The following is a 24,325-nucleotide window of genomic DNA, read 5'->3' as shown; positions in this document are numbered from 1 at the left end:
ATGGTAAAGATACCAATACTCCCACAACCATATCTATAGATTCAATGCAGCTCTAGTAACAATCCCAAAGGAAATTTCCATAGAATTTTGACAAGCTGAGGGGACATGCCTCCCAACTAATAATACCTACTATATATAAAGCTATAAAAATTAAAATGGTGTGATATTTTGTAAGGCTTACATAAATGTACACTTTATATATATCAGATGTTCACTAGAAATCAGTGGGGAAAGGGATGAACTTTTCATGTTGCTGGAACAATTATTGGGGGTGGGGAATGAAATTAGATCCCTACTTTGATCCAAAAAATATATATATATTTTGAGTAGATTAACAACTATAAGACATTCACAAGAAAATGTAAGAGAATATCTTTGTGACCTTGGAGTACAAATTTATTGGAATAAATTTTTAAGCAAGATACAAAAAGCAAGAGCTATAAGGGAAAGATTAATATATCCACCTTTGTTACAGTTCTTTGTTACAGATCTACAGCTAGTGAAAATATTACCATGAACAAAATGAGAAGACAAGCCTTAAGCTGGAAGATCTATGTAAACACACAGTACTGGCAAAGAATTAATACTTAAAATCTGGAAAGATGTCACAATGCATTTCAGAGAAAAGAAAGATGGAGTAAACCTAATTTTCATTATGCCTCCAGCTTCACACAGCTAAGAACTCTAAACATTCTACATAAAACATTAAGTGTTACCCCCATTTTACAGATGAGGAAACTGGGTGCTATGACTGGCCTGTGGTCACACAACCACTAATGACATGTCATGTGCACACTCTACATGGTAAGTATTAAAATGGAGATATAGCATAGACTTTAAAACTGTACAAGACCTAGATCAGCCCTCTTCATTGATTGCTCTGTAACTCCTTTTTTTTTTTTTTTTTGAGATGGAGTCTCATTCTGTCACCCAGGCTGGAGTACAATGGTGCAATCTTGGCTCACTGCAACCTCTGCCTCTCTGGTTCAAGCGATTCTCCTGCCTCAGCCTCCTGAGTAGCTGGGATTACAGGCATGCATCACCACACCCGGCTTATTTTTGTATTTTTAGTAGAGACGGGGTTTCATGATGTTGGTCAGGGTGGTCTCGAACTCCTGACCTCGTGATCCACTGTGCCCAGGCTCGATTGCTCTGTAATTCCTCCTAATCAATCTTTTTGAGCCTCTGTTTCATCTTCTGTAAAACAGTAATAAATGATAATCATGATGATAGTTATCCTATTGAGAACTTGCTGTGTTCTAGTTATTGTGCTCAATATTCCACTTCCATTAGAACAACTCTGAGGCAGGATTGTTGTAAGGATTTTATATGAGTAAATGCACAGAACTGGTCTAGCCTAGGTTGGTACCTGGTAAACCTGGGCAGTAACCCCTGTACTGTCCAGCTAAAATCAGATGACAATAGCTAGCTCTTTCTGAATCAGGTAAATGAGGACCAGCACAATCTCATCTACACTGACTCCCTCAAAGTATGATCTCTAAGGCTACAAATAAATTCTGAGTCATGGATATACCTCTGCCTAGTAAGGAACAATTGAAACCAAATGTTAGTAAATCCCAAATTTACATCTCTACCAGAATGTCATTCCCAAGCCCCAGGTGTATCAGTTTTTCCAGTAATAGAAAAACAAAGCACTACATATTACACAGTAAATACAATCATGAGGTGTATGACATGACGGGTTTTTTGTTGTTGTTGTTGCTGGGTTTTTTTTGTTTTTTGTTTTTGAGACAGAGTCTCGCTCTGTCATCCAGGCTGGAGTGCAGTGGTGCGATCTTGGCTCACTGCAACCTCTGCCTACCTGGTTCAAGTGATTCTCCTGCCTCAGCCTCCCAAGTAGCTGGGACTACAGGCACCCGCTACCATGCCTGGCTAATTTTTTGTATTTTTAGTAGAGATGGGGCTTCACCATGTTAGTCAGGATGATCTTGATCTTCTGACCTCGTGATCCATCCATCTCAGCCTCCCAAAGTACTGGGATTACAGGCGTGAGTCACCTCGCTTGGCCACTGCATAATGTTTTTTTAGCCAACAATGGATCACATATATGTCAGTGGTATCATAAAATTATAATGAAGCTGAAGGCCGGGTGTGGTGGCTCACATCTGTAATCCCAGCAATTTGGGAAGCTGAGGTGGGTGGATCACTTGAGGTCAGGAGTTCAAGACCAGCCTGGTCAACATGGGGAAACTCTGTCTCTACTAAAAATACAAAAATTGGCCGAGTTCAGTGGAATGTGCCTGTAGTCCCAGCTACTCGGGAGGCTGAGGAAGGAGAATTGCTTGAACCCGGGAGGCTGAGGAAGGAGAATTGCTTGAACCCAGGAGGCAGAGGTTGCAATGAGCCGAGATCGCACCACTGCACTCCAGCCTGGGCAACAGAGTGAGACTCCATCTCAAAAAATAATAATAATAATAAATAAATAAAAATAAAATGGAGCTGAAAAATTCCTATCACCTAGTGAAAGCTGCGGTAATATTGATAATATTGTAAGTGCAATGCATTACTCATGTGTTTAGGGTGATGCTGGTATAAACAAGCCTACTGAGCTGCCAGTCATATAAAAGTACATAATTTCTAGGCCCCCTTCATATGCACTCATCACTCACTACCTTACTCACCCAGAACAAATTCCAGTCCTTCAAGCACCACTCATAAGTGCTCTATACAGGCGTACCTTATTTTTTATCTTTTACATTGTATTTTTCTAGGTTTTAGATATGTTTAGATGTACAAATACCATTGTGTTACAGATGAACACTACAGTATTCAGTACAGTAACATGCTGTACAGATTTGTAGCCTAGGAATAACAGGCTGTACCATATTCTCCTGGTGTGCAGTAGGCTATACCATATAGGTTTGTGTAAGTACACCCTATGATATTTATACAATAAAATTGCCAAAATTGCACCACCATGCCTGGATAATTTTATATTTTTATGAACAGACAGGGTCTCACTATATTGCCCCGGCTGCTCTCAAACTCCTGGGCTCAAGGGATCCTCCTGTCTTGGCCTCCCAAAGTGCTGGGATTACAGGCATAAGCCATGGTGCCTGGCCTTATTTCTTTTTTTTCCTTTTGGCAGGGGGGAGACAGTCTCACTCTGGTTGCCCAAGCTGGAATGCAACAACATGATCTTGGCTCACTGCAGCCTCCACCTCTCAGGCTCAGGTGAATCTCCCACCTCAGCCTCCTGAGTAGCTGGGACTACAGGCCTGTGCCACCACACTCCACTAATTGTTTTGTATTTTTAGTAGAGACAGAGTTTCACTATGTTGTCCAGGATGGTCTCAAACTCCTGGACTCAAGCAATCCGCCTATCTCAGCCTCCCAGAATGCTGGGATTACACGCATAACCCACCACACCTGGCCTCTTATTCCTTTTTTCTACAAATGAAATGTTTCAAGCTTTTGGGTTTTGAGATGTGAATATGATTTGTTATCTCCTTTCTGTGAAGTTTTAGTTTCTAAACCTAAGCATAATGCAGGGCTTATGTTTTGACATTATGTGCTAGGAATGGCTCGTACTTCTTTGACTGCCCAGCTCCACAAAAGAGATGTACGTGGATTTAAAGTCTCTTATTACACACGGTAGATCACAACACAAGTGAGTTAAATGACAGGATCATGAGATGGATCACCACCAATCTGGCAACTTTATTCCAACATCCACGGCAGACAAGGGAAAAGATACATATATATATATATATATATATATATATATATATATATATATATATATATATATATATAAATAAAACCAAATAGTGCTGTCCGTGGTCCTGTCAATACCACTAATGGTTTTGACTCCTACATACATAACAAAAAAACAAAAAACAAGTAAATGCTATCTACAAGAAATCTACTTCAAATATACAGAGAGAGGTTAAAGGAAAAAACAAACAAACAAACAAACAGGATGCTAACAGATACACATTCAAACAATAAGCATATGTACAGGGCAGTGCTCCAGGTGGCTTTGAATCAAGCCAGTTCCCTGCTCTGCCCCACACCTCTGTGTAACTGTATAATATACTGGGAATGAAGCATCCTGAGACAAGGAGGAGCTGGTTGGAAGTGCCTCAGTTTCTGTTCCTGTCATTCCCTCCACCCTCAAACAGGATGTCCTCTAATCTTTAGCCCAGTGAATCATGTTGCCCTTGGGACATAAACCTTCTTTCCTGGGTCCCCTAGCTGTGGTCCACAGACTATCCACTCTGGGCAGCTTTCCCAAGCCTTGAGGGACTGATTTGCAATGAATGCTAGGCTTCTCCTGTCCCTTGCTGCCCATCTGTGGGTAATAAAACTGGGCTTCATGTAAGTTGTTCTGCTTATGAATGTTTTGACTCACTGGACTCAGGCAAGTAGTAAAAATGCAGCCCAAGATATAGTGAGCTAAAATGGTAACTAGTACACAGTGAACATCCTTCATAATATGAAACCAGGAGGACTTAATAATGCTCTCAGACAAAGCAGACTTCAGAACAAGGGCTATTTACAAGAGATAAAGTGAGAACATTGAGTAATGATAAAGGGGTTAACTCATCAAGACATAATCCTAAATGCATATGCATCTAATTAACAGAGCTTCTGAAAAAATAATGTAGAAATTGATACAGCTAAAAAAAAAAAAAACCCGACAAATCCACTCCATTTGTTGATTTCAACTCTCCCCTCTCAGAAATCAATGGAGCAGTAGACAGAAAAATCAGTAAACACATAGAAGACTTGAACAAAAGAATCAAACCTGATCCAACTGACATTTAAAAAAACAATCTGAGCAGGCCAGGCGTGGTGGCTCACGCCTGAAATCCCAACACTTTGGGAGGCCAAGGCAGAAGGATCACCTGAGGTCAGGAGCTGAAGACCAGCCTGGTCAAACCCCGTCTCTACTAAAAGTACAAAATTAGCCAGGCATGGTGGCGCATGCCTGTAATCCCAGCTACTCGGGAGGAGGAGGGAGAACTGCTTGAAGCCAGGAGGCAGAGGTTGCAGTGAGCTGAGATCATACCACTGCACTCCAGTCTGGGCGAAACTCTATCTTGGGGAAAAAAAAAAAAGAAAAGAAAAGAAAGAGAAAGAGAAAGAAAAAACAATGTGAGCAGAAGGCACATTCTTTAAGCATGCACGAGATATTCACAAGATATAACATATACAGGAAAATAAAACATGTGTAAATAAATTTATAACTAAACCCACACAGGGGGCCGGGCACAGGGGCCATGCCTATAACCCCAGTACTTTGGGAGGCCAAAGTGGGAGGATCACTTGAGCTCAAGAGTTCCAGACCAGCCTGGCCAACATGGTTAAACCCTGTCGCTACTAAAAATACAAAAATTAGCCTGGCATGACGACAGATGCCTGTAATGCCAGCTACTCAGGAGGCTGAGGCAGGAGGATCGCTTGAACCCAGGAGGGAGAGAGGCTGCAGTAAGCCAAGATCGCACCACTGAACTCCAGCCTGGGCAACAGAGTGAGACTCCATCTCAAAAAAATAAAAAAAAAAAACAAAAATTAGCCAGGTGTGGTGGCATGTGATTGTGGTCCCAATTACTCAAGTGAGTTGAATGACAGGATCAAGAAGCTGAAGTGGGAGGATGGCTTGAGCCCGGAGGGTGGAGGTTGCAGTGAGGCGAGATTGCATCACTGCACCCCAGCCTGGGTGACAGAGGGTGACCCTGTCTCAAAAAATACATGAATAAATAAGTAAAAATAAAAATAAAAAAACCACACAGAGTCAGGCACAGAGGCTCATACACTTTAGATGGCCGAGGCGGGCAGATCACTTGAACTCAGAAGTTCAAGACCAGCCTGGATAACATAGTGAAACCCCATTTCTACAAAAATAAAAATAAAAAATTAGCCAGGTATGGTGGCGTGTGCCTGTAGTCCCAGCTACTTGGGAGGCTGAGGTGGGAGGACGGCTTAAGCCCTGGAGGCAGAGGTTGCAGTGAGCTGAGATTGCACCACTGCACTCCAGCCTGGGTGACAGAGCCAGACACTGTCTCCAAAGCCAATCAACAGGCTGGGCACGGTGGTTCACACATGTAATCCTAGCACTTTGGGAGGCCGAGGCAGACAGATCACCTGAGGTCAGGAGTTCGAGACCAGCCTGGCCAACATGGTGAAACCCTGTCTCTACTAAAAATACAAAACTTAGCTGGACGTGGTGGTAGGCACCTGAATCCTAGCTACTTAGGAGGCAGAGGCAGGGAGACTGAACCTGGGAGGTGGAGGTTGCAGTGAGCCGAGTTCAAACTACTGTCCTCCAGCCTGGGCGACAGAGCAAGACTCTTTCTCAAAAAAAAAAAAGAAAAAGAAAAAGAAAAAGAAAAAAAAAATTGAATTTGTGATTGAAAACCAGGCATGGTGGGAGGATTGCTTGAGCCCAGGATTTCAAGACCAGCTTTCTCTACAAAAAAAAAAAAAAAAAAAACCCTTCTCTACAAAAAAAATCCAACCAAACCAAACAAAAAACCTTCCCACGAAGAAAAGTCTAGATCCAAAGGGCTCCACTGGTGAATTATATTCAACATTTAAAGAAGATAAGACCATCCCTAAACAAACTCCTTCAGAAAAGAGGTAATTCCAACCTTATTTTATGAGGCCAGTATTACCCTGATACTAAAATCAGATAGTCATTACAAGAAAAGAAAATTATAGACCAATCTCTCTTATAATTAACCAAAAAAATCATTAACAGAACACTAGAAAATCAAACCTAGAAATACATATACATCATGATTAGGTAGGGTTTATTCCTGAAATACAAGGTTGGATGAGCATTCAAATAATTTATTATGTTAATAAAATAAGGGAGAAAAGCCATATTTGATCATCTCAATATATCCGTAAAAAAAATCTGAAAATTTTGGCTGGGCACAGTGGCTCATGCCACATTCAGTGCTTTGCGAGGCTGAGCCAGGAGGATCACCAGAGGCCTGGAGTTACAAGACCAGTCTGGGCAACATAGTGAGATCTCATCTCTACTAAAGAAAATACAATTCAAAAAGGGGGAAAAAATCTGAAAAATTCACCTACCCACAACAAACTTTCAAGAACCTAAGAACAGATGGAAACTTCTTCAACCTGATAAAGACCGTCTCTGAAAAACCTACAGCTAATATATATTTAATGATGAAATACAGAATCCTTTCTGCTGTCACTGGGAAGAAGGTAAGGATGTGCACTCTTAGCACTTCTATTCAGAACTGTTTTAGTGAGTGCAAAAAGACACAATAAAAAAAAAAAAATCCAGATTGGAAAGAAAGAATTATATTCACAGGTGATGTGATTGTGTAAGTGAAAAGTCCTAAAGCATTCCCCAAAAAAAGCTACATAAAATAGGGGTAATATTAACAAAAGATATGCAGGACATGTATAGTAAAAACCACAAAACGAAGATTAAAGAAGACTTAAATAGAGACATTAAAAACATTATTAGATTGGTAGACTCAATACGGTCGAGATTTTCCATGTCTCCAAACTGACCTCAAGATTCAATGCAATCCCAATTAAAATCCCAGCAGGGTATCTTTTTGTAGTAACTGACAAACTGACACTAAAATTTAATGAAAATGCAAAAGACAGAGAATAGCAATAACAATTCAAAAAATACCCAATTTGGAGGACTTATGCTCCTTGATTTCAAGATTTACTATGGATAGAGCTACAGTAATTCAAACAGAGTGGTATTCGAGAAAGGAGAGAAATACCAACAATGAATCAGAATAGAGTCCAAAAACAGACATATACATACAGATTATATAACAAGCATTTAATCAGAGTCTCAAAAGGATGGACTGAGAGAAAACAAAATGGGCAAGGATTTTGTAGAAGTGAAGTAACAGAGCCTACAAGTTTCCCAAGTCCAACGACTTCCAAGTAGAATAAAAAGAAACTAACATCTAAATATATCACACTAGACTGGACATGGTGGCTCATGCCTGTAATCGCAACATTTTGGGAGGCTGAAGCAGGAGGATTGCTTGAGGCCAGGAGTTTGAGACTAGCCTGGGCAACACAATGAGACCCTATCACTGTAAAAAAAAAAAAATAAAGAAAACAAATATGTCATCCTAAAACTGCAGAAATCAAAGACAAAGAGAAGCCTTAAATACAAAGAAAAAAGAATGAATTATCATGAAAAAAGACAAAAGTAGGACTGTTAGCCTACTTCTCGTCAGCTACAACATAAGTCAGAAGACAGTAGAAGGCTGTCTTCCAAGTGCAAAAATTGCCTAACTAGAATACTAAATCCAGCAGAAATATTGTTAAAGACTAAGATGCATTAGTTGAAACAGACTGTCAGAATCAATAATAAAATCCCACAATATGCCGCTATGTTGTCAATTTGATACATTTTGTAGGTTCACTACTTTTAGAGTTTACTTTTTGTTTAGATATAAACTTATTTTTGAACATGTAAAACATTTACATGGGTTCAAAAGTAAAAAACTGTATTAAATAAGTATAGCAAATTTCTCTTCCATCTTTATCACTCAAATCCATTTGCCCTACTTCACCTTCCCTATAAATAATCATTTTTATTAAGCCGTGTTTTCTGGTATCTGGGTGTTTTTTTCCCTTTTTCCTAGAAGTTCTTCTTGCAAAAAACACTGTACTGCAACTTTTTGTTGTTGTTGTTGTTGTTGTTTTCACTTAACAATATATCCTGGTGATCACTCCAAAACAGTAAATACAGATCTACCTGCATTCTTTTTCCCCCCACATTGTATGTACCTCAGTCTTTTTTACAGCTTATTTTCCATCTTCTGCTATTACAATGATGACTCAATGAATAACTCTGTCTACATGTCACTTTACTAGTGGCAGATGTACCCTTAAAATAAATTCTTAGAAGTGGGTTTGTGGGTCAAAGGATAAAAGAACCTGCAATTTTGTTAGAAACAACCAAATGCACTTATTGGAAATGTATAACAATATCCAGTTTCTCAAAGTATCAAATAGAGTACGTTAACAAACATTTGGATTTTTGCCTGATAGGTGAAAAACAGCTATATTGGTACAGTTGTAGTTGACACACTCCTTATTGTAAGGTTTAACTTCTTTCTTTTTGTTGTTGTTTCTTCTTTTTTTCTTTTTTAAAATACAGATGGGGTCTTGCTATGTTGCCCAGGCTGGTTTTGAACTCTTGCCATCAAGTGGTCCTCCTGCCTCAACCTCCCAAAGTGCTGGGATTACAGGCGCGAGTCACCACTCATATTAATCATAGAAGTAATTCCAGATTAAGAGAAACATGGCCAGGTGTGGTGGCTCACGCCTGTAATCCTAATACTTTGGGAGGCCAAGGCGGGAGGGTCACTAGAGGACAGCTGTTCAAGAGCAGCCTGGGCAACATAGTGAGACCCTGTCTCTATTTAAAAAATAATAACACCAGGCTTGGTGGCTCACGTCTATAATCCCAGCACTTTGGGAGGTGGAGGCGGGCAGATTACCTGAGGTCAGGAGTTTGAGACCAGACTGGCCAACATGGTGAAGCCTTGTCTCTACTAAAAATACAAAAATTAGCTGGGCGTGGTGGCGAGCGCCTGTAATCCCAGCTACTTGGGAGGCTGAGGCGAGATAATCGCTTGAACCCAGGAGGCGGAGTTTCCAGTGAGCTGAGATCACGCCATTGCACTCCAGCCTGGGCAACAACAGCGAAACTCCATCTCCAAAATAATAATAATGATAACAATTGGGCCGGGCGCGGTGGCTCACGCCTGTAATCCCAGCACTTTGGGAGGCCGAGACGGGCGGATCACAAGGTCAGGAGATCGAGACCATCCTGGCTAACACGGTGAAACCCCGTCTCTACTAAAAGTACAAAAAAAACTAGCCGGGCGAGGTGGCGGGCGCCTGTAGTCCCAGCTACTCGGGAGGCTGAGGTTGGAGAATGGCGTAAACCCAGGAGGCAGAGCTTGTAGCGAGCCGAGTTCGTGCCACTGCACCCCAGCCTGGGTGACAGAGCAAAGACTCCGTCTCAAAAAAAAAAAAAAAAAAAAAAAATAATAATAATAATAATAATAAACAGATATAAAGGGCATTTTTAGGAAAAGGGGAAAAATGGAAGATGGACTTGTATTAGACTACTGGGAAATAATGCCTATTTTAGACAGCTGTGATAAGGTTATTGGTATTATCAACGTGACTGTCTTATCTTTGGTAAGAGACTGGCATGCATAAACCAGCTACCATGACCCATTCCATAGTCCTGCTGCAACATGGGGACAGCATTCTTAAAGTGGCTCACTGTTGCTATAGTGAACAGTAAAGACTTTGTGCTCTAAAATTTTGGGGTGTGATTTAATTGGTATGGCAGTTCCCTGAGGATCAGCAGAGACGGTTGGCTACATGTGACCCCCTTAGGCTTAGGGCGGCTTCTCTGGTGACATTTGTCAGAACATTTAAAAAGGAATGCACACTATTTTTTAAAAATCTAGACATTTTAAAATATCCGAGAGGCTGCAAGCAGATACAGAGATAATGGGACAGAAACTTCAGTAACACATATAACAAGGAACAAAGACTTCACAAAAATTGCTTGGAAAAGTCACTATGCTAATAGACAACTTTAGACCTCAACAAACAACAAAATAAATCCCTGAGTAGAAGGAGAATCTGTTTTCCAGAGTTACCACCACATTATAATACTTAAATTGTTTGGTTCTCAACAAACAAATTATAAATCATAGAAAGCACATAACTGGTTTATAAGAAAAAAATAATTTGACAGAAAACTATCCCTGGGACAGCCCAGACAGTAAAACCACTAGTCAAAGATGTTAAATCAACTGTCTCAAATATGCTCAATGATGTAAAAGAAACTATGCTCAAAGAGCTAAAGCATATCAGAAGAGTGTATGAACAAAAGGGAATGTCAGTAAAGAGATACACATTACAGAAAAGAACCAAAAAGAAATTCTGAAGCTGAAAAGCCTAAGAGCTAAATGAAAAATTCATACAGCAGTGCAATGGTAGATTTAAGCAGGCAGAAGAATCAGCAAACTTGAAGATAAAAAAATTGAAATTATCCAGTCTGAAGATTAAAATGAAAGAAATAAAGAAAAAATTAACAGCACCTAAGGCACCTATGGAAAACTACTGAAACAAGTCCTAGAAGAGAAAGAGGCAAACGACATATGGAATAATTAATACCCAAAAACTTCCTAAATTTGATGAAGAACATGAATCCATGCATGCAAGATGCTCAATAAGCTCCAAGCAGGATAAACTCAGATATTGTTACTGTGGTAACTTTAGAACTGTAATTTTCCAACTTGTAAGGGATGGCTTATTTTTGCTTCTTGATGGCTGGCACAGTCCATTTGAGACTTTCCCCAAACTATTCTGCAAGAGCAGTAGCCTCTCCCTTCATCAAGCACTCCCCTGGCTCCACAGACTGAAAGTTGATTCTGGTCATTTTTTCCAGCTTACTGGTTGTTTCAATGTTAAGGATTAACTCCTAGAGATTCCTACTCTGCTACTTTGCAGGATGTCCCCTTCACCAAAATTAAAACTACAGTACATCAAAGGACATTATCAAGAGGATAAAAAGACAATCCAAAGAATGGGAGAAAATATTTGCAAATCATGTATCTTGTAAGTGCTTAGTATCCAGAATATATAAACTTTTACAACAAAAATTCAAAAATAGGTAAAGAACTTGAATAGACATTTCTTTTCTTTGAGACAGAGTCTTATCCTGTTGCCCAGGCTGGAGAACAGTGATACAATCACAGCTCACTGCAGCCTCTACCTCCTGGGCTCAAGTGTTCCTCCTGCCTCAGCCTCCTGAGTAGCTGGGACTACAGGCACATACCACCATGCCTGGCTAAATTTTTTTACTTTTATTTTTGTAGAGATAGGGTCTCCCTATGTTGCTCAGTCTGGTCTTGAACTCCTGGGCTCAAGTGATCCTTCCACCTCAGACTCCCAAATAGCTGGGATTCTAAGTGTTGAGCCACTGTGCCTATCCGACATTTCTCCAAAGAAGATAAAAAAAAAACAGTAACCAACAAGCACATGAAACGATTTTCAACATCATTTGGGAAATGCAAATCAAAACCACAATGAGATTTATCACTTCACACCCACTGGGGATGGCTTTCATCCAAAAAATTAAAGGAAAAATAAATGTTATCCAGGATGTGGAGAAATTAGAACTCTTGTGCATTGCTGACACGATGCAAAATGGTGGAGCTGCTATGGTAAACAGTTTGGTAGTGTACCAAAAAGCTAACAGTCATTCTACTCCTACACACCCAAAAAGAACTGAAAACAGGGACTAACAGATACTTGGACATCAACGTTCATAGCAGTATTATTCATAAGAGCTAAAGAGTGGACAGCCTAAATATTCACTAAAAGACCAATGTGTAAATCAAATGTGCTATACCCTTACAATGGAGTATTACTTACCCATAAGTGAAATCTGATATACGTGCTACATTATAGATAAAACTTGAAAACGTTATGCTAAAGGAAATTGGTCAGACCAGAAAAGGACAAATACTGTATAATTCTATTTGTATGAGGTTCTAGAACAGGAAAACTCACAAGGACAGAAGGAAAGAGGAGCAGCACGATAGCGACTGTCAAGAACAAGTGCCTTACAAAAGGCAGCAAAGGCAGCCAAGAATGTATTTGATCCATTTTCTTAGAAAGATTGTTATGATGTGAAAACTCCTGCTATGTCCAAGAAATATCGGAAAGACACTAGTTATCAGAACTCAAGGAACAAAAATTGCATCTGACAGTCTCAAGGGTTATGTGTTTGAAGTGAGTCTTGACTTGCAGAATGATGAAGTTGCATTTAGAAAATTCAAGTTGATTACCAAAAATGTTCAGGCCAAAAGCTGCCTGATTTAACTTCCATGGCATGGGTCTTACTCTGTGACAAAATGTGTTCCATGGTCAAAAAATGGCAGACCATGATTGAAGCTCATGTTGACATCAAGACTACTACTGATGATTATTTGTTTCATCTGTTCTGTGTTGGTTTTATGAAAAAACCAACAATCAGATACCGAAGATCTCTTATGCTCTGCACCAACAGGTCTGCCAAATCCAGAAGAAGATACTGGAAATCATGACCTAAGAGGTACAAATGACGTGAAAGATGTGGTCAATACATTGATTCCGGATAGCACTGGAAAAGACACAGAAAAGGCTTGCCAATCTATTTATCCTCTCCAAGATGTCTTCAGTAGAAAAGTAAAAATGCTGAAGAACCCCAGGTTTGAATTGTAAAAACTCATGGAGCTTCACAGTGAAGGTAGCAGTTCCGGAAAAGCCACTGGGGATGAGACACATGCTAAAGTTGAATGAGCTGATGGATATGAACCACAGTCTAATAATCTGTTTTCTAATTGTGGCAAATAAAAAGTTCTATTTGTGAAAGTAGAAAAGAGGTTACAAGTGGCTAGGAGGAAGGGGCAATAGGGAGGAATTCTTGCTTAATGGGTAAAGAAGTTCTGCTCAAAAAAGCTGAAAATTCTAAGAATCAGAGCGCCTCTTCTCCTCCAAAAGATCGCAGCTCCTCACCAGCAACAGAACAAAGCTGGACGGAGAATGACTTTGACAAGTTGACAGAAGTAGGCTTCAGAAGGTCGGTAATAACAAACTTCTCCGAGCTAAAGGAGGATGTTCGAACCCATCGCAAGGAAGCTAAAAACCTTGAAAAAAGATTAGATGAATGGCTAACTAGAATAAACAGTATAGAGAAGACCTTCAATGACCTGATGGAGCTGAAAACCACGGCACGAGAACTACGTGATGCATGCACAAGCTTCAGTAGCTGATTCGATCAAGTGGAAGAAAGGGTATCAGTGATGGATGATCAAATTAATGAAATGAAACGAGAAGAGAAATTTAGAGAAAAAAGTAAAAAGAAACGAACAAAGCCTCCAAGAAACATGCGACTATGTGAAAAGACCAAATCTACGTTTGACTGGTGTACCTGAAAGTGACGGGGAGAATGGAACTAAGCTGGAAAACACTCTTCAGGATATTATCCAATAGAACTTCCCCAACCTAACAAGGCAGGCCAACATTCAAATTCAGGAAATACAGAGAACACCACAAAGATACTCCTCGAGAAGAGCAACCCCAAGACACATAATTATCAGATTCACCAAGGTTGAAATGAAGGAAAAAAATGTTAAGGACAGCCAGAGAAAAAGGTCAGGTTACCCACAAAGGGAACCCCATCAGACTAACAGCGGATCTCTTGGCAGAAACTCTATAAGCCAGAAGAGAGTGGGGGCCAATATTCAACACTCTTAAAGAAAAGAATTTTCAACCCAGAATTTCATATCCAGTCAAACTAAGCTTCATAGGTGAAGGAGAAATAAAATCCCTTACAAACAAGCAAATGCTGAGAGATTTTGTCACCACCAGGCCTGCCTTACAAGAGCTCCTAAAGAAAGCACTAAACATGGAAAGGAACAACCAGTACCAGCCACTGCAAAAACATGCCAAATTCTAATGACCATTGATGCTAGGAAGAAACTGCATCAACTAACGGGCAAAATAACCAGCTAACATCATAATGACAGGATCAAATTCACACATAACAATATTAACCTTAAATGTAAATGGGCTAAATGCCCCAATTAAAAGACACAGACAAGCAAATTGGATAAAGAGTCAAGACCCATCAGTGTGCTATAATCAGGAGACCCATCTCACAAGCAGAGACACACATAGGCTCAAAATAAAGGGATGGAGGAAGATCTACCAAGCAAATAGAAAGCAAAAAAAAAGCAGGGGTTGCAATCCTAGTCTCTGATTAAACAGACTTTAAACCAACAAAGATCAAAAGAGAAGAAGGTCATTACATAATGGTAAAGGGATCAATTCAACAAGAAGAGCTAACTATGCTAAATATATATGCACCCAATACAGGAGCACCCAGATTCACAAAGCAAGTCCATAGAGACCTACAAAGAAACTTAGACTCCCACACAATAATAAAGGGAGAATTTAACACTCCACTGTCAATATTAGACAGATCAATGAGACAGAAGGTTAACAAGCATATCCAAGACCTCAGCTCTGCACCAAGCAGACCTAATAGACATCTACAGAACTCTCCACCCCAAATCAACAGAATATACATTCTTCTCAGTACCACATCACACTTATTCCAAAATTGACCACATAGTTGGAAGTAAAGCACTCTTCAGCAAATGTAAAAGAACAGAAATCACAACAAACTGTCTCTCAGACCACAGTGCAATCAAACTAGAACTCAGGATTAAGAAACTCACTCAAAACCACACAACTACATGAAAACTGAAAAACCTGCTCCTGAATGACTACTGGGTACATAACGAAATGAAGGCAGAAATAAAGATGTTATTTGAAACCAATGAGAACAAAGACACAACGTACCAGAATCTCTGGGACACATTTAAAGCAGTGTGTACAGGGAAATTTATAGCACTAAATGCCCACAAGAGAAAGCAGGAAAGACCTAAAATCAACACCCTAACATCACAATTAAAGGAACTAGAGAAGCAAGAGCAAACAAATTCAAAAGCTAGCAGAAGGCAAGAAATAACTAAGATCAGAGCAGAACTGAAGGAGACAGAGACACAAAAAACCCTTCAAAAAAAAAAAATCAATGAATCCAGGAGCTGGTTTTTTGAAAAGATCAACAAAATAGACCGCTAGCAAGACTAACAAGAAAAGAGAGAAGAATCAAATAGATGCAATAAAAAAATGATAAAGCGGATATCACCACTGATCCCACAGAAATACAAACTACTATCAGGGAATACTATAAACACCTCTAAGCAAACAAGCTAGAAAATCTAGAAGAAATGAATAAATTCCTGGACACATACACCCTCCTGAGACTAAACCAGGAAGAAGTTGAATCCCTGAATAGACCAATAACAGGCTCTTAAGTTGAGGCAATAATTAATAGCCTACCAACCAAAAAAAGTCCAGGACCAGATGGATTCACAGCCAAATTTTACCAGAGGTACAAAAAGGAGCTGGTACCATTGCATCTGAAACTATTCCAATCAATAGAAAAAGAGGGAATCCTCCCTAACTCATTTTATAAGGCCAGCATCATACTGATACTAAAGCCTGGCAGAGACACAGCAAAAAAAGAGAATTTTAGACCAATATCCCTGATGAACATCAATGCGAAAATCCTCAATAAAATACTGGCAAACTGAATCCAGCAGCACATCAAAAAGCTTATCCACCAAGATCAAGTCGGCTTCATCCCTCGGATGCAAGGCTGGTTTGACATATGCAAATCAATAAATGTAATCCATCATATAAACAGAACCAAAGACAAAAACCACATGATTATCTTAATAGATGCAGAAAAGGCCTTTGACAAAATTCAACAGTCCTTCATGCTAAAAACTCTCAATAAACTAGGTATTGCTGGAATGTATCTCAAAATAACAAATGATGGAATGTATCTATTTATGACAAACCCACAGCCAATATCATACTGAATGGGCAAAAACTGGAAGCATTCCCTTTGAAAACTGGCACAAGACAGGGATGCCCCCTCTCACCACTCCTATTCAACATAGTGTTGGAAGTTCTGGCCACGGCAATCAGGGAAGAGAAAGAAATAAAGGGTATTCAATTAGGAAAAGAGGAAGTCAAATTGTCCCTGTTTGCAGATGACATGATTGTATACTTAGAAAACCCCATCGTCTCAGCCCCAAATCTCTTTAAACTGATAAGCAACTTCAGCAAAGTCTCAGGATACAAAATCAATGTGCAAAAATCACAAGCATTCCTATACACCAATAACAGACAGAGCGCCAAATCATGAGTGAACTCCCATTCACAACTGCTTCAAAGAGAATAAAATACCTAGGAATCCAACTTAAAAGGGATATGAAGGACCTCTTCAAGGAGAACTACAAACCAGTGCTCAATGAAACAAAAGAGGACACAAACAAATGGAAGAACATTCCATGCTCATGGATAGGAAGAATCAATATTGTGAAAATGGCCATACTGCCCAAGGTAATTTATAGATTCAATGCCATCCCCATCAAGTTACCAATGACTTTCTTCACAGAACTGGAAAAAACTACTTTAAAGTTCATATGGAACCAAAAAAGAGCCTGCATTGACAAGACAATCCTAAGCAAAAAGAACAAAGCTGGAGACATCACACTACCTGACTTCAAACTATACTACTACAAGGCTACGGTAACCAAAACAGCATGGTACTGGTACCAAAACAGAGATATAGACCAGTGGAACAGAACAGAGGCCTCAGAAATAACATTACACATCTACAACCATCTGATCTTTGACAAACCTGACAAAAACAAGAAATGGGGAAAGGATTCCCTATTCAATAAACAGTGCTGGAAAACTGGCTAGCCATACATAGAAAGCTGAAACTCGATCCCTTCCTTATACCTTACACAAAAATTAATTCAAGATGGATTACAGACTTAAATCTTAGACCTAAAACTGTAAATACCCTAGAAGAAAACCTAGGCAATACCATTCAGGACAAAGACATGGGCAAGGACTTCATGACTAAAACACCAAAAGCAATGGCAACAAAAGCCAAAATAGACAAATGGGATCTAATTAAACTAAAGAACTTCTGCTCAGCAAAAGAAACTGCCATCAGAGTGAACAGGCAACCTACAGAATGGGAGAAAATTTTTGCAATCTACTCATCTGACAAAGGGCTAATATCCGGAATCTACAAAGAACTTAAATTTACAAGAAAAAAATCAAACCCCATCAAAAAGTGGGCAAAGGATATGAACAGACACTTTTCAAAAGAAAACATTTATGCAGCCAACAGACACATGAAAAATGTTCATTGTCACTGGTCATCAAAGAAATACAAATCAAAACCACAATGAGATACCATCTCACACCGGTTAGAATGACGATCATTAAAAAGTCAGGAAACAACAGGTGCTGGAGAGGATGTAGAGAAACAGGAACGCTTTTACACTGTGGGTGGGAGTGTAAACTAGTTCAACCATTGTGGAAGACAGTGTGGAGATTCCTCAAGGATCTAGAACTAGAAATACCATTTGACCCAGTCATCCCATTACTGGGTATATACCCAAAGGAGTATAAATCACGCTACCATAAAGACACACACACACGTATGTTTATTGTGGCACTATTCACAATAGCAAAGACTTGGAACCAACCCAAATGTCCATCAATGATAGACTGGATTAAGAAAATGTGGCACATATACACCATGGAATACTTTGCAGCCATTAAAAAAAGGATGAGTTCATGTCCTTTGTAGGGACATGGATGAAGCTGGAAACCTTAATTCTGAGTAAAAAACCACAAGGACAGAAAACCAAACACCCCATGTTCTCACTCATAGGTGGGAACTGATCAATGAGAACACCTGGACACAGGGCGGGGAACATCACACACCGGGGCCTGTCGTGGGATGAGGGGATGGGGGAGGGATAGCATTAAGAGAAATACCTAATATAAATGACAAGTTAATGGGTGCAGCAAACCAACATGACGCATGTATACATATGTAACAAACCTGCACATTGTAAAGTATAATTAAAAAAAAAAAAAAGTAGTTCTGCTCAGGATGATGAAAAAGTTCTGGAAACAGTAGTGAAAGTTACAGAACACTATGAATGTACTTAATACCACAGAATTATATATTTCAATATGATTAAAGTAGTACATTTTATGTTATATTTTACTGTAAAAAAAAAAGTACTCAAAACTTTGACAAGGCATAGTAAAATATACCCAAATAGAAGAAAATTAATAAAATGAAATAGAACTATTAATGTATTTTTTCAAAGAAGCCAGTAAAATTGAAAATCCATATGCAGGAAAGAGAAAGAAATAGGGAAGACCTACAAAATCAGCACCAGAAATGAAAAAGAAAATTTCATAACTTTAGATGATACAAAGAATTACCAAGGTTAGTATCAACTAACTGTATCAATAAAATTGAAAATTTATATAAAATGTACAAATTCCTAGAAAAAAAAGAAACTGTCTACCATAGTCTCTCAAGTAGAAGAGTCCTGTAGATAAACCTTTAAGAAAACTGAATCCAGAGTTAAAATCTTCCCACAAAGAAAGGCCCAGTCCCTGACTGCTACCATATATTCAAGAAATACTTTAATTTCAATCTTACACAAATTCCTTCAGAGAAATGAAGTAAGTAGCACACTGTAATCCATTTTATGGAGTTCGCCTAACTCTACAAGAAAACTCATAAGGGAAGTATTACGAAGAAAAACCACAGGCTAAGGTAATTCATAAACATAAAAGCAATAAACAAAGTATTAGCAAACCAAATCCTACAGCACTAAGTAGACTTCTGCCTAGGAAAGTAAGGTTATTTTCTATTAGAAAATCAATTCTTAGAACTCACCACCTAACAGATTAAAGGAAAAATTATGCTTTCACTAGATACAGAAGAAAAAGTATATTTAAAAGAAAAATCTAAGGCCGGGTGTGGTGGCTCATGCCTATAATCCCAGTACTCTGAGGGTAGGAGTTCCAGACCAGTCTGACCAACATGGTGAAACCCCATCTCTACTAAAAACACAAAATTAGCCAGGCGTGGTGGCGCATGCCTGTAATCCCAGCTACTTGGGAGGCTGAGGCAGGAGAATCACTTGAACCCGGGAGGCGGAGGCTGCAGTGAGATGAGATCACGCCACTGCACTCCAGCCTGGGCAACAAGAGCGAAACTCCGTCTCCAAAAAAAAAAAAAAAAACTATGATAAAAAAGACACATACACACACACACACACACACACACACACACACACACACACGCCTCTGTGAATATTAGGAAATAAATGGGGAGGTATATGGCCTAGAATTGAGGTTCAATATTAGGTACTACCTTGATTCTGGCAAAATTGGGAGGACCTTGAACAGCCTAACCACAAGTTCTCCTTCCCACTCTACTTTCACAGATAGGGTCCCTTAACCAAATACTCTTTATCAAAGCAACCAGGCACAATTTCTGCTTATGCTTAAATATTGAGTTTCAGTTCCTTGCCAGCCTATAGAGTTATTCAAACAAGCCAGGGGCACCCCTGATTTCATGATAATACATAAAAAGGCTACCTCCTAAAGTCCCTGTTTGTTCACTCCATCCCAAGTGCAACCATCATGTGGCCCCCCTGGCAATGTAGTGTCCTCCCCAGGGCTATATAAGTCTATGTGACTAATAAACTGTTGTCAATTTCATCTGTCCAGTGTCAGATGTTATGTACTGGGCCAACCTCATAACCCTAGGGCAGGAATCCCTCCCTCACCAATGGGAGTATCTATACACTTATAAAAGATCTACATAATATCCTACAGCAAACTTCCTATTTAATGGTGTAATGTTGAAGCTTCCTTTCTGAGATCAGGAATAAGATAAAGATATCCACTGGCTTGATTTTTATTCACCAATGGAGAGTTCAGGCAGCATGATAAAGCAAGAAAAATAAAAGGCATAAAGATTGGAAATAATAAACATTGTCATTATTCACAGATGATAGTATTAGATACAAAAGAAGCCAAACAAAGCTACAGAGAAGTTACTAGAATTAGAAAGATTTAACAAGGTTATTGGAAAAAAAACTTTTTAAACACATTTGGGGCCGGGCACAGAAGCTAATGCCTAGGATCCCAGCACTTTGGGAGACCAAGAGGAGTGTAGGGATTTGAGGCCAGAGGAGTATAGGGATTTGAGACCAGCCTGGGCAACAAAGTGAGACACCCCCCCCACCTCTACAAAAATGTGCAAAAATTAGCTGAGCATAGTGGTACATGCCTGTAGTCCCAGCTACTCGAGAGGATGAGGTGGGAAGATGACTTGAGCCCAGGAGGTTGAGGCTGCAGTGAGCCATGATTGTGTCACTGTACTTCAGCCTGTATGACAGAGTGAGACCATGGCTCAAAAAAACAAAAACAAATTAAGATATAAAACATATTCAGGCCAGGCATGGTGGCCAAAAGCTCTCAGCATTTTGGGAGGCCAAAGTGAAAGGATCGCTTAAGTCCAGGAGTTTAAGACCCACCTGGGCAACATAGTGAGACACCATTGCTACAAAAAATAATAAAAAGGAAAAAACCCCCACACATTTGTATTTATATTTACCAGGAACAAAAAGGTAGAATGAAGTTAAAATGGAGTATTATTTACAGTAGCATCATAACCTATCGAGTACCTAGAAAAACTTTAAGAGAAGACATACAAAATCCCAACGGGAATAATTATACTTAAGTCACTGAAGAAAGCGTAAGATCCTTTTGTGGTTCATAAGCATGATGATCAGGTTTTCAGACACATGTGTGCAATGTGCCTCCTTCAAACTTTGTTAGGATGCTAGCACGCTACCCATCTGACTTAAAGGAAAAAAATTAAGAAGCATAATAATATTCTCCCCAAACTGATTTATCAATTTCTCATAATCCCAATTAATAGCCTATCAAGTTTTTTGTGAAACCTGATACGTGGATTCTTATGGATGGGATAATTCAACTAGCTAAAAAATAGTTAGAAGATGCCTCCAAAAAATAATTACAGGTATTGGTGAGGGGTTACATAAGGACTTGCTTTGCCAGCTATCAAAAACTATTGTAAAGAGAATGTGGGCCAGGCAGAGGTTCATGCCTATAATCCCAAGACCAACCGAGACAGGAGGACAGCTTAAGGTCAGGAGTATAAGACCAAATTGGGTAACATAGCAAGACCCTTTCTCTAAAAGGAAAAAAAAAGTGTGGCCCTAGTGCAGGTAGTAACAAATATATCAACAGATCAAAACTGCCTGAGAAAGAGAAATCAGACTGCTAAGAAAGAAACAGACTCACACATACATAATTTATAAGCACGGCGGTGTAGAGCACTGGGAAAAGAATGGTACTATTTTCCACTAATGGGGCTTGGACAGCAGGTAAAAAGTGAAACTGGACTGCAACCTCACCATACATACAAATCAACTGCAGATGAAACGAAAACCCAAATGTGAAAGAAAAACTATAGAGCTTTTAAAAGAATTTTTTTTTTTTTTTTTTTTTTTGGAGACAGGGTCTTGCTCTGTTACTCAGGCTGGAGTGCTGTGGTATGATCAAGGCTCACTGCAGCCCTGGGTCCTCCTGGGTCCAAGCCATCCTCCCACATTAGTCTCTCAAGTAGTTGGGATCACAGGCTTGTGCCACCATGCCTGGCTCGTTTATTTTTTTTGTTGTTGATTTATTTTTTTGAGACAAGGTCTCCCTATGTTGCCCACACTAGTCTCAAACTCCTGGGCTCAAGTGATCCTCCCACAGTACTGGGATTACAGGTGTGAGCTACCTACCGTGCCCGGCCCAGAAAGATTCTTAAAACAAGAGTACTTACCACAGAGATTCACACAATTCAAAAATTCAAATTCGAAAACTAAAGGACCCTATAAAAAAGGCAAATAGAATGGAAGAAGATAGCGAGAATATAAAATAACTCCTATTAAAATTAAAATAGCCAGACATGGTGGCACATACTTGTCATCCCAGATATTCGGGAGGCTGAGGCAGAAGGATTGCTTGAGCCCAGGAGCCTGAGACCAGCCTGGACAACACAGCAAGATCAAGTCTCATAAAAAAATAGTAATAACTTGGGAGGCCAAGGCAGGTGGATCACCTGAGGTCAGGAGTTTGAGACTAGCCTGACCAATATGGAGAAACCCCGTCCGTCTCTACTAAAAATACAAAATTAGCCAGGCGTGGAGGCTAAGGCAGGAGAATCGCTTGAACCTGGGAGTCAGAGGTTGCAGTGAGCCGAGATCGCGCCATTGCACTCCAGCCTGGGCAACAAGAGCGAAACTCTGTCTTAAAAATAACATTTTTAAAAATGAAAAACAAAAAGTTTAAATAACCCAACAAAAAGAAAAAATAGGAGAGACTCAAACAAGTGCTTCACAATAGCTGAAATCCAAATGATGGATATGAAAAGTGCTCAACCTAAGTGGTACTTAGGAAAAGCTTCTCAGATCCCAATAAGTTAACAGGAAACACCCACAAGATTGCCAAAAAATAAAAAGACTGATAATACAAAATGTTAGTGAACATCTACATCTCAGCCAACAGGAACACACATGAACTGCTGGTGGGTATATGAGAGTCGGTAAAAGTTAACTTGAGCGTTCATCTTCTCTATGATCAGGAATTCTGCTTTACGGTGTATTAAAAACAAAACAAAACAAAACACCAAAACCTCAGGACTCACATATATAAACAGCAGGAAATACAAGAATGTTAATAGCTTCATTGCTTTAAAAAGAGCAAAAGCAAGCAACATTTCCAATACACAGCAACAGAATGGAAAAATTAATTGTGGCATATTTGTGCAAAGTATTACATAGCATTAAAAGTGAATAAACTATAGCTATATGCAACAACATGATGACGCCTTCAATGTTAAATGAAGATAGGAAGAAATAAAATACACCAGCACCATTCCTTTCACACAAAGTCCCAAAACAGACAAAGCTAGGTTACAGCGTTTACTATAAAGTGAATGAAGGAATTGTTAACATAAAAGTGGGGCAGGCCAAGTGCAGTGCCTCACGCCTGTAATCCCAACACTTTGGGAGACTGAGGTGGTAGGATTGCTTGAAATCAGGAGTTCAAGACCAGCCTGGGTAACACGATGAGACCTAATCACTACAAAAAATAAAATTTAAGAACTTATTCATGGCCCAGGCATGGTGGCTCACTCCTGTAATCCCAGCACTTTGGGAGGCCAAAGCAGGTGGATCACCCAAGGTCAGGAGTTCAAGACCAGCCTGGCCAACATGGCAAAACCCTGTCTCTACTAAAAATACAAAAATTAGCCGGACGTGTTGATGTGTGCCTGTAATCCCAGCTACTTGGGAGACTGAGGTTGGAGAATCGCTCAAAGTTGGGGGGTGGAAGTTGCAGTGAGCTGAGATTGCACCATTGCACTCCAGCCTGGGCAACAAGAGCAAAACTCTGTCTCAAAAACAATAAAATTAAATTAAATTAAATTAAATTAAAATAAAAAATGCCAGGCGTGGTGGCACGCCTGTAATCCCAGCACTTTGTGAGGCCAAGGCAGGCAGATCACCTGAGATCGGGAGTTTGAGACCAGCCTGACCAACAGGGAGAAACCCCGTCTCTACTAAAAAATACAAAATTAGCCAGGCATGGTGACACATGACTTTTATCCCAACTATTTGGGAGGCTGAGGCAGGAGAATCGCTTGAACCCGGGAGGTGGAGATTGCAGTGAGCCGAGATCGCGACATTGCACTTCAGCCTGGGCAACAAGAGCA

The 24,325-nt window shown here is 39.7% G+C and overlaps 1 protein-coding gene, 1 non-coding gene and 1 pseudogene across 4 annotated transcripts in view; 2 read left to right on the top strand and 1 right to left on the bottom strand.

Moving 5' to 3' along the window:
- The window catches only part of TRIM24 (tripartite motif containing 24), a 124,007-nt gene that overhangs the window by 80,577 nt on the left and 19,105 nt on the right, over positions 1–24,325 (bottom strand). The window lies entirely within an intron of this gene.
- LOC102137843 (small ribosomal subunit protein eS1 pseudogene) lies at positions 10,093–13,410 on the top strand (annotated as a pseudogene).
- LOC123572677 (small nucleolar RNA U13) lies at positions 21,298–21,401 on the top strand. The gene has a single exon (XR_006697226.2). It is a non-coding gene; the product is annotated as a small nucleolar RNA U13 (small nucleolar RNA).

Source organism: Macaca fascicularis, chromosome 3, assembly GCF_037993035.2.
Source record: "Macaca fascicularis isolate 582-1 chromosome 3, T2T-MFA8v1.1".
Taxonomy (NCBI): domain Eukaryota; kingdom Metazoa; phylum Chordata; class Mammalia; order Primates; family Cercopithecidae; genus Macaca; species Macaca fascicularis.
This window is presented reverse-complemented; position numbering and strand designations above follow the sequence as displayed.